Below are 12,699 nucleotides of genomic sequence, written 5' to 3'. Positions count from 1 at the left end.
ACTTAATTTAAGTTATAGAAAATGTAAAGTAACGATGGTATTTGAACTTCAAATTATGTGTTATTTTTCACATTCTATACATATTACAAAATATACTCAGAAAACTCAAACATTGGTTTTCCCAATACTTCCTTTCAATCTCTGCCATTGAATTACTGTATGGCACCCTCGTAGCAACTGTCGTTAAGGGGTTAAAAGGCGGAAAATCAACGATATTTCTTTTTGATGTTACAATAAAGATGAAATTAGGTCTAGGTAGATAAAAGACTAGACATTATACAGCATTAATTTTAATTCCAAGTCTTTATCCAGGCAAAACACTTTAAAAGTTCAAATTACAGTATTACATCCTAAATTCCCTACTCGTATAGACAAAGAGCAAGGGAAAGCCATTAGAATCACTCAAAGACTGTGAAACTAAATTAGAATTAAAGTCAACGTACAGAGCAAAATTTACACCTTTTATATTATGTAAACACTCAACATCCTCGCGCAAGCTTTTCCAATTTAGACAGAATTGCGTACAAAATGGCGTCAATCTAAATAAAAATTACTCCGGTTAAGAGCGTGAAAGCATTTAGGGTTTCTTAAATTTTGAGTTTATACAAAATAGATATCTTAATTTTTGATCATTACTGAATGGAACAAAAATGATATCCATATATCACAGGGCTATTATGACAAACATTGAAGTTAAAATATAATATATATAGTTTTATAATATGATATTCAATTATATTACTGGAAGTAATATACTTACTTCATACGTATTGTTAACAGAATTATTTTTATTTCATTTCATATTTCAATTACGTTAAAGCATGTGTTTCAAAAACATGTAATTGAAACGTAAAACTAAAATATTAAAAACGTATATTTCTATTACTTTCTTCATACCAAAAATAAAAAATACCCTAAAGTAATATAAAACCATATCCAACCATCATTCATAAGTTCATGTGACGTAATTAATAATGAAAAAACCTGACATTAGGTTGTATTACGTCAAACTATTGATCCGTTAGAAGAAATTCGATCGTTTTAAATTAAGCTTGTTTAAAGTTTCACTGCATATTAAATCATTTCAACTTAAATAATAAATCATTTCAGTTGATTGATTGACATTTAAAAAATCTGAAAATATCTGTTAATACTCGCTTATTGTGCCACTAGTTTAAAGGAAAATCAACTATAGAAAGCTATTTTTTATATTGCATTTGTTACATTACAACCTTAATACAATCTCAATATTAATTTCACTTAATTTTTTATTTAGAATTATAGTACAGTTTTTCTGTTGCGAGGTTTTTATAGGCACATAGAACATTTACAACTCTTATATTGACACTTAACATTAATCTAAGGGGTTGTAAGATTTTCGAAATTGCTAACATTTACGACTGATGCTCAAATTACCGTAAATAAAATATTAGCATGCCATATAAAATATATCAATAAACGTGGATATGAAAAAGGGACGAAGTGTATAAAATATCAAATAATATAAGAATCCTATCATTTGAACAATTGACCATATTATTTCAAATATGAAATTATAAGATTGATTAAAATACAAAACAGAGCACAACCCTATTATATATACAACCCATTCTTACGTATCGAAGATATCGAAAAGTTCTAACACGAATAAATTTTACATACAATATAAAAGAAAACCGTAATGAAAACAGACGACAATGTTATAAAAATTAAGGGAGTGATATAACCAAGGTTTCTTATAATCAATACGCTTACACAATATTAAAAAAAAAACGTAATTCTCATACTGAATAAAATCAATGTTCATGACCGGCGGAAGAACACAAACAATGAAAACGAGAAAGATACTGTATTGATTGGAATCCTGAATGAATTACTATCTTTACGAAGAATTACCGTTCAAAGTCTTAGGAAATATATATATATGTATATATATAACTTTAAGATCTACCAACACAGACATGGTTTAAGATTATGTAATATTTTTGTATTGTTCCATCAAAATATTGATAAATATTAGTCATACAAATATGTATATAATATCATATTATATGTATATATCCTTATCATGTAATCGTTGTTTTACAACAAGTAACCATAGATTACCAGCTGAAAACATCGAGCCGATCTTTAATGACGTTTATATTATCAGGAGTAATTTTGATTGTGTAAAAAGAATGAGATAGCAACTTGATATCCAAAACACCAATGGTGTGAATCAAAAACTATGAAAGGATTAATTTTTCTCACAAATCTTTTATAATTTTTGCAATTTTTTTTATTTTAATTTGTTTAATTAACAACTAAATGAAGAGTTGCGAGAATTTTAAATATCATATATTTACAACTGCTTTTAATAAATAACGATCTAATATAAATATAATTGACAGAAACTTCAATTCTTATATATTAAGCAAATATCTTTAAAAGCCAAGGGCGTTTAGTTGTATTTCTATTTACAAATATTTATTTAACTTGTGACATTTTTATTCCTAATAAAACAACTAATTTATCGATTAAAATAATATACTGCACACATACGAGTATGTATATACAAATATACAGTTGGTTTGTATGACAATGATGTATGCGGTGAGGCCTGTTTAATCAGAGTGATTTTAGATATTTTAATACGATTATAAATGCGTGAATATGTAATCATTAGTGAGTCCAGTTTAAATTGAATTGAAAGACAAATGAACTGTTGATAACCATAAATAATAATACTTGTTTAGTAAACTCTGTCTGTTACATAAACAAACGAGCTTCCGAGCCTAATATTACACAATATTCGCTTTGTGAACACAACATAGATGAAACAAACAAAGCACGATATAATTGAAATTTTTGTCTTAATTGAAAATCTATTTAAGCGCTACTAGTACTCTACAAGAAATCTCCTGAATTCCAAAATTATCAACTTTGAATATGTATTTTGCGTAGAGTATTATTTAATATTAAACTGTAACTTGAAACTTAAACCTCTTATTTTATGATAATATAAGTTGACTTATGTATAAATATGTGTTTATAAGGTATTTATAATTTCATGTGGGCTATGTCTATTTTTATCTATACAAATATCATAAATTTGAATTATTTGGACATACCGTAAGTTATCTCCGAGAGAACAGAAATAATGATTTTACGAAAACGAAAGTACACCGAGGTACGCCGCGGCTCCGGCGGTACAATGTAAGTTGAAGCTAAATGGTTCATTGAAACAGTTTCATGCCAATACTGATTTAACAGTATGGTATAGACAAATATTTAATCTGAAAAAGTCCTAGGCTTTTCGTTGAGATTTACAGAAACTATTATTTTTGAGACAAATTTTATCTTTTGTAAGTTAATAGTAAAGTGTTAACCACAGCCTAAATCATAGTTTGGTAAGCTGAAAAATTATAGCTAAGAAATTTAAACTCGGTAATAATACAAATTAAAAATACAGTATTTATTTCAAAATTAAAATTACAAAATGTATAGAAATCTTATGTAATATCACAAAACGTTATTGTCCTAGAAAAATAATCCTACTATGTTAATTATTGTCAACCAACCTTTCATTTTCAATGTTTCAGATCGCAAAGGACCCTTCTAAAATTAATATTATTTACCCATACATACCCTAATCTCCATTACCTGACCTCTGCCTGTCGCCCTTCGTCTTAAATAACAAATTATGACAAGCCATTCGTACTGGCGTTAATAATTTCCTTGCAATAATCCCAAGTTTACGTGCTATGTTTCAAGATTGTTTTATTGAATTTTTATTGATTGCTTTATTCATTTATTCTAGAAATAAAAACTTTTGTTTTAAAAGTGATGATTATCCATTTCTTGACAGAAAACAATATTTGTTTAAGACAAATTAATACGCTAACGATTGAAAATGAATTAAAATAAAGATAACACTGACATTCCTTTCTTAATGTTCTATATACAGTAAGTGACAATTGTGGTTAATATTTTATGTAAATTTTGTCTTTGTGTCGTTTCTTCTTTTGACAAAACGATATGCAAAATAAAATTGTTTAGTATTCATATTTACAATGTCACATCTCTCATAGTTGCAACCTTCAAAATTGAAATCTATATTTCCTGAAAAGCCTTACTGACAATATAATTTAGATTATTTGAAATTTACAACAATCCATAAACAAGGTAAATGAAATATTGAAAAAATCAATAATCTCAACAAACTTAACTTATGACAGCCATAAAGCATTTAAGTTTACGAGGGAATAAAATAAAAACCACAATAGTTTTAGAGGATGTTTTTTTTTATAGACGATCTTGAGAATTCAATATTTTTCACAAGTAAAATATATAATTAAAAATTATTCGACTTCCCACAATTTTTATTAATAGTTTATTACTACCATCCTTCTAATAACATAATACATGAAAGGAAGAAAATATGTTTGCTTTAATAACTTAAGATCTCGTTTATTGTAACTAAAACATATTGAAAAAAAAGATGAGATGGGGCCTATGTTGTATATTTAGGCACGTTTCTAAATATTGTCATATTGAAGAATGAGACTTTTAGTTAAAACGATGTAATGCGTAAACATAATTTTTTTTACAATGTTCACTGTTTTGAAAATGAATCAAGAACTATAATTTATATACCAAAAAAGTTTCTAATTATTATGTCATGTTATTGAACATGATTTATAAAAGTTTAGTTTAAGACATTAATGTATCTGGGGTAATAAATAAGAGAGTTATAATTTATTACTATCAAAACACGAAAAGTCTCTTGAAAGCGGTAATTTGAAGAAATAATGATGAAAAAAAAAATTGATACGCACAATTTATAGAGAATCTCAATATGACCAAGTATTATATTGACATAGACTACTCTTCAAACCCTTAAGATTATTTGTAAAGAAGTAATTACGTACTGTGATTACTTGTAGATATATAAAAAATATCATTTTTTATAATAAATTTCAAATAATTACACAATCATCGTGTAATACTTTGAAACATGTTCTATAAATAGTAAGTGTAAAGGATAACTATAGTAATCTTTATAACTAAACAACTACCGGATTTCATTTTGTCCTTGTTTTCCCTTGTCTATATATACCAATTATTATAAAATTATAACTTAAAACCTTTCTAGATTCTTTAGGCAACTTGCAAAGTATGAATGTTATATGTTGATGTGAAATCTTGCAACAAAATTGACTTTAACTTAAACATGAACTTCAAACGATTGAGCTGAAATTTTGAATCCAAGTCAAGTTTAAATTACAATGCAAGCAAATTTGTGACAATCATGCTTTATTCTTAAATTTCATAATGTGGTTGTAACTATTTTCAATACAGTTCGTTATGTTTGGATGAAAATGCATGGTAAAATCTGTAATATCATACTTAATTCATCATAGCTGCATGTCCAAGATGGCGGACTTATTAATTAATTTTTATTTTTTACAATAAAACATCTTTTACTATAAAACTTTCAGTATATTCCTATAGCGTCATAACATAATGTATGTGATACGAAACTTTCTCGTGACATCAACTTGAGTAGAAAAACAAGTAAAACAAATACCTTGCTGTGATTGATTTAAACCATTATAATTTTCCAACTAAGTCTACATACGACAAGTATATTCATAGGGAAATTTGTTATCAAGAAGCTTTATTAATTTTAGTTATTTATGATCTGTAGATGTTTATTTAATATTGTTTTTTATATTTAATTTAAAAGATTATTAATACGAATGTTCTTTAACTTTTCACTGACCTACTATATGAGAAGTTGTCTCAAAAAAGTTTATATTGAAATAAAAAATAACTAGGCAATAATTTTTTTTTTTTGATTTTAATGAATAAGTATATATGTATCTTAAGTTTCAGATTGGTAGGTCCCTATTCTCGTAATTTTTCAGAATAGTAGTTGGAAAAATTTTGTTATGCTTAAAAGTAAATATATTTAAAAGTTTTCAGTTATTTTCATTTCAATCAGCGTTTTTGTTAATTTCTATTTATTTTTTATTTTTCATTTTCTGTCATATTCATATTTTCTCCTCTGGGGAAAGCAAACCTAATTGTAACTTCTCAATGGACTACGTGTGGTAATTAACAGATACATAACAACTATAAATACATATGTATATACTTCTATATGTAACTTTACAGACAGAAAAGTTATTTTAAAATTATTAATTAGTAAAAACATGACAACCGTTAAAAACTCGAACAAAACTGGAACCCGCTACTTACAGGAAACAGTATAGAATTATATGTGGGTCAGAAAATTACCCCTGGTGCGGAATTTCTGGCAACGAAATAGAATCGATATTCGACGCAGTGCGGCCTCTTACTGAGCCCACAGTTAATCTGATTTGGGACTGCATTAAGAGCACACAAAGTTTAATAACTTAATGAGACACACTTAGACTATTAGTATACTTGGTTAATTTTTATAATTTATTAAAATTAATCTGTCTTTTTCAATTTTTTTTAAATGTAAGACTCAAAACATTTTTGCAGTCTTTAAAATTTATATAGAAATAGGTACATATAAAAAAAATATTTTGTATGACACAGAAATACAAAATACCTTTTGATGATTTTAATTACAAGTGCCTGATTCAGTCATAGTCACGTTTTGATAACAAAATATTATTTTTTTAACGATAAAATAAGGGTATTGTAAAAGCTGCCAGAAAATTTATACACAATATATAAAATTTTCAATGTAAAAAACACGAGTATATCTCGAAATGTTTTATTTACATTACACGTTAATCCTTACAATTTGTAACAGATATAGTATAACAAAGTAGCACATTGAAAATAGTTATTTGAAATATATATTATCTATAAAACCCTTTTGGAGATAAAATTTAAAGTGCAATTTTTATTGCATCAGGTAACCGTGCAGCATTAATATTTCACTCGATTTTGTAAGAGCTCTGAGGTATTCGTATGTCTAATCAGTTATTTAAATAATAAATATTGTTCTCAGATCTCAAAATACGTCTGTTTTGATTGAATGATTTAATTATATATAGGTATGAATACATAAGAATACAAAAGAAAGATTCAAAAATAATAGTTAAGAGACTGCCGACTACCGACTTTTCCTTACCATTCGTATACTTCAATGGTTATATAAAGACTTTTTTGCAATTTTACTTTACCTTAATGCAAATAATTTTCAGAAAAAAATTACTTTTAATGCTTGAGAGAAACAGAAAAGTTTTTTCATCGTGGTTTCATAAAAACAGTCTATAACTTTTTTTCTTTAAAAGGGCACGGTTAACCTTTTTGAGAATAATATGTTTACACCTATATCAAACCTTCGCTAATTTTATAACACGGAAGGTGCAAGAGTGTTATATATATTTATAAATAGAGTTTTAACATTTACTATGGTCAGACTGCAATTAGGTGTTTCTTAAAATAAGAGAACTTAATCCGTAAAACAATAAAATAATCAAATAAAATATTTAAACTTATGTAGATTGATTAGGAAATAACTCCGATATCATTTTGTAAAATCTGCCTTATCTATATTCCTAGCTGCGCATTCAATATTTTGTGTGTATGATCTGATTTGCTTGGTAACATATTTTCTACTATTCGTTATTTCAGACTTGGCTACTTTAAAAAAAATAAAACAATTAATTTTTCTATATAACCTTAACAACTTATTTTTTTCTAAAAAATTTCTTTCTCAATGCGGTCCAAAAAACCTATGAAATTAATAATTTATGTTAAAAATTATTTGTAGCTTTATTATAATTTTAATTACATAGTCATTTTACATTATTTTTTTTATGAAATAATACTTATACAGCTCATTTAAATCCACATATTTTATAAACAAGCTTTGATGCCATTCAAAATTATTAGGTTCCTCCTGTGTTGTCATAAATTTATCAGCATTCGTTATTTAATATTATTTTATAAACTGATATTAAAAACCCCGAGCTTTTATATTATGCTAACATTTACTTATTAATTATATATTCCCTGAAAATACATAAAGTAACGATCTAAAAATTATATTATTTATCTAGATCGTAGATCTAACGACCAAATAACTAAATTACAAACTTAGCTTCTACAACGTATTGGTATGCTAGTGAAAATTTAAAATTGTTATTTTAACACTGTACATGGAACTTTAAAGTATTACCTACGAAATCAAACATGAAATAAAAACAAGATTAAAAAATTTATAACTCCTTTTTTATCTGTGATAAATACCTATCTTGTAAAATAAAAGGGAAGTATATATTTTAAGGCGTCATAAAATATCTAATATAAAGTGAAAAATGATGACTGTGTTCAGTTAAGAACTGATAATTTTATATCTCCTTTTATTTCTTAGTGAAATAACCTACAATACGGATCAAATTTTATTGCTTCTCATATTTTTATTTGAGCCCTTTTATCTGTGACCGATACTAATACCAAATAAATTGCTAGTTCTCCAATAACTGTTCAGTCTTCAAAAGAATATATCCAGAGATAGAAATTAATAATGTTTATATTTATTAAATTTGATAACGTTAAAATATAATCATTATTTATGTTATAAAAATAAATTGTCTATAAGCATGGCTATTTATTACCCTGACTGAAAACAAACATATAAAATATATATTAACGTAAGCAAATATTATAGTTTGACCTGTAGCATATTTATTAAGTTCTTGAGATAATTTATAACAAAAAAGGTGACAAGTGGTCATTAACAGTATCATTTTAAAACAGTTAAAAAGTAAAAGAACTAGGAAATAAAAAGATAATAATGTATAAATTACTGTATATAATAATTATTAATAAAAATATTTTTTTATGTATTATATATAAATAATAACTTTGATATTTTCTAATATATCACTTCATGTATGTTTTGTATCAATAGTGTGAAGCACATTTAAGTGCAAAAAGCCAAGGTTGTTATAAAATAACCGAGTATAAAAAAATTTAAATACTGCCTACATGATTATAAAATTGAAAATCTGAAAATAATTCAAACTAATCCAGATTCGTCGAATATCGACAAACAATAGCATGTATACCACTTTAGGTAAATTAAATATAAATATAAATAGTAAAAATAATAGAGAAAGGTAAAAAATAATATAAAATAGTAATGATTTTCAATAAATATGTCTTACTTTGTATAATAATAAAGCACCTGTTTATAGTAGATACTTAAAATTGTAGGAAATTGAGTGTTCCTTTACTCATTAAATACTAATGCAAATAATTTACAACAAAAAAAATCTGTCCTTTAAAGTTTATAATTTCAAAATGTATTTAATATAAATTTTAAAACAAAAGCGGAATAAATAATCCCAGAAACCTATTAATTCAACTATAATACATAGTTAGAGCTAATGCACTGACTATGTATTATTATTATTTAATAATTTAAATATACACAAATGTCAACATTTTAGTCATTATAAATATTAGAAAAATCGTTAACACGGTTTTAGACAAACCTATAAAATTTATCATATTTATTTTTTTCAATTCTTTCCATTTTACTTTGACAGCTTTCTTAACCATTAAACGAGTCATTCAAGGTTAAATTATTTATCTTAAATTATTTTGTTTTAATTTGAAATGTCGTTTTTAAACAATTATTAAACAATCTCATCGTAATTGGTCTTCCTGATGTTACAGAAATCTCTTTGAAATATTGCAAAACTATTTACTTTCTCACAGGAGGGGTAGCTCAATGTAATTATTCCACTAAATAATTTCATATATTTGTACCTAATTTACTATATTTAAAGTATTTATTTAGTTTTTATTTTTAGTCCATCCTATTTCTTTGCCAAAGTAGAAAAAACACTGAGGTAGATTTTTCTTTTATATGATACATATCTGAACAACGTTCTTTACAAATAAAATGTAACACTTTCTAGCCCGTATATTGAAAAAAATTAAAGAATATCTTATATTTTATCATTCAATATTAAGAAAATGCCGGTTGATTGGTTTTGGATATAAATCCTTTTTATGTATATGTAGAATGATAGATTCTAAAATTCACCTAATAATCATAACACTTAGGGTCGTATATGTAAATAATATTTTATTTGTATGGAAAAAGGCTTTCAGTATAGCGGTAAAAACTGTCTGAGATTTGTTACCCACTTTACCATACCTCGTCGCGTTTTGATAGGATTTGACGGTTTGACGTGTGTTCAGTCGACAGCGCCCTACTGTAGACATATTTTACATACATCCATTGGTAGGTATACTGTTAGTCAAATCGCCAGTATTCGAATAAATAAATCCAAAATAAAATTTTAAAAGGCAATGAAAATCATAATTATTTATTATATAAACAAAGGGATCAAAGATCTGTCTAATATGCAAAGTTGAATAAATGTTAACCTCAATTAGATTAATTATATAATGTAATATTTTAAATTTGTACGTAAAATAACATAATGTAGAATGTGAAGTAATGAAAAGTTCGAAGTAGATAAATATTGTTGGCAATTTGAATGTAAATGTTCCTGGTTTAACGGGCAGCCCATATTGACAGTGGCTGTGAAACTATAACCATAGCTTGTTTATTCATTAAAACACCGGCAGAAAATGACAAACCATTTTCGGGCATAAAAAATAAAAAAAAAATATTAGATTTACCCATTTTCAATAGAGTTTTCAAATCGTTTCATTGTTATGGATAAATGCAAAAATCCCTAATTTAGTTATTATAAAATCGAACTACATTAATGTGACCCTGTTTATTATTTATTGTCGTAGAAGAAAAGAGAAAATAAACAACAGGTTTTAGGGACAAAATTAACATTAAATTAAAAGCGGCTAAACATGATAACTATTACTCAGTGGAAGTAAGTAGATCCACTTTTTGTATTATATGATAAGTTCGTTTTTATCAGTTTACCTCTGAAAAGTAATATGTTATATCAGTTTACTTATGAATTGTAATATAATGATAATGTTAAAAGAAATGTTATCACACCTTTTTGACTTGCTCCATATATTCTTATAATTTATTGTAATATCAAAAAACCCCAGAAAATGTACCCTCTGATAGATATAATATCGCTAAGTGTTTTAGATGTTTCAAATAAATCATTAGATTTAGCATGTATCAATATATCCGTTTTACCGCACAAGTACCTTACCAAAGCAAATAGAGAGGTGTGTTTTACACATGTTATAAGTACAACGTAGTATAATGTTAGATCGCGTCAAACATTCATTTTATTACATATAGTCAAACTTTTAACATCGATTTTATTAAACGTTATACGATGTAAAGTGAAAAATGTAAACATATAATAAAATTTCGTTTTCATTATAAAGTAAAATAATTTCAAAGAAACTAACACGTTACAAAATATAATTAGCTCTAACTATAATTAAAGAATATTGTTAATAAAAAAGAATATTACTCATAGTTTTAATAAAAATTTCTTTAATTTTATTTGCCTTTCTATTCTAAGAATATTTATAAAAAGAAATACACTTTGAGCTGCAACTTTAGATACGGCTATATGTAGAACACAAAAAAACTACGGATAATAATTTGACGTGTATAAGATTTAATTTCATTGAATGAATTGTATAGATGAATATTATTGTAAGATATATGAGTTTAAAGTTAATAATAAATTCACCGGCGCTTCTAGATTTCATCCCATTTTTTATTAAAAATTCAATGTAGTGGTTAATAGTAATCAGACAGTGCTAGTATATTTATTTACAATAACTAATTTATGAATTTTCTGAATGTATATAAGTATCGATATACCTAAAATAGAATAACTGATAGGCACTGACAAATTTACTCATAAACGTGAGTAAAATTGACAACCCTCCTGTAAACTTTAAACGCAGACCTATGGTAATATCATAATGTCAAGGTCAATTTCTTTAGATAAAAAATTTTTATTTTATAAATATATCATAAATTGATATTACTTCTCTGTTAGAGTGACATTAAATTACGTTAATATATTTCATGCATAAGGTGAAAATTAAAAATGCACATTAGTCATTTGGAAGCATTATAACCTAAAAAATAAAATTTCATATGTTAAATATTTTCACATTGTTGTACAACGTTCAACACACTTCAGTCCAAAATTATGCGCTCGTTAGTGTATTTAATATACGTTAAAGTAATTTAACCTCAAGTACACTTGATGCTGTTAAGCGACTGTTAAAATGACTGTGCATTGTGATAAAAACACTTTATTACATAAATATACGGAATAACGTAATAGCAATATTAAAGAGATAATCTGATATACTTTATACACTTTACAAAATATACCCCGCACAATTATGACGAAATTATTTTACGGATGAAAGATTTACACACCTAACACTTTTTTATATTTCACTTATAATCTTTTAAAAGTCGGTGCACAAGTTATTTATTTTGAGTGTCAGTTTATTTAGACTCTTATTATCAAAGCTCGCATCTTGATATATTTAAATCGAACCCACAAGTATAAATTCACGCGTCAATTCATCTTAAATCAAAGGGTTTCCTATTTCACTTCATTTATAAGTTTCGATAGAGTTATATCTAATCGTTCTAGTTACTTATATTATTTGTTACTATTTTAACATACTGAATTAAATTTAACGTTTTACATACATATGTAAGCTTAATAAAAACTTTACCTTTATAAAAATCAAAAATCATACAACTGCACT

General features: G+C 25.8%; 1 protein-coding gene across 3 annotated transcripts in view; it reads right to left on the bottom strand.

The window, feature by feature from the left end:
* LOC116777305 (adenylate cyclase type 6) overlaps positions 1–12,699 on the bottom strand; it is a 92,206-nt gene that overhangs the window by 60,822 nt on the left and 18,685 nt on the right. The window lies entirely within an intron of this gene.

This window comes from Danaus plexippus, chromosome Z, assembly GCF_018135715.1.
Source record: "Danaus plexippus chromosome Z, MEX_DaPlex, whole genome shotgun sequence".
NCBI lineage: Eukaryota > Metazoa > Arthropoda > Insecta > Lepidoptera > Nymphalidae > Danaus > Danaus plexippus.
This window is presented reverse-complemented; position numbering and strand designations above follow the sequence as displayed.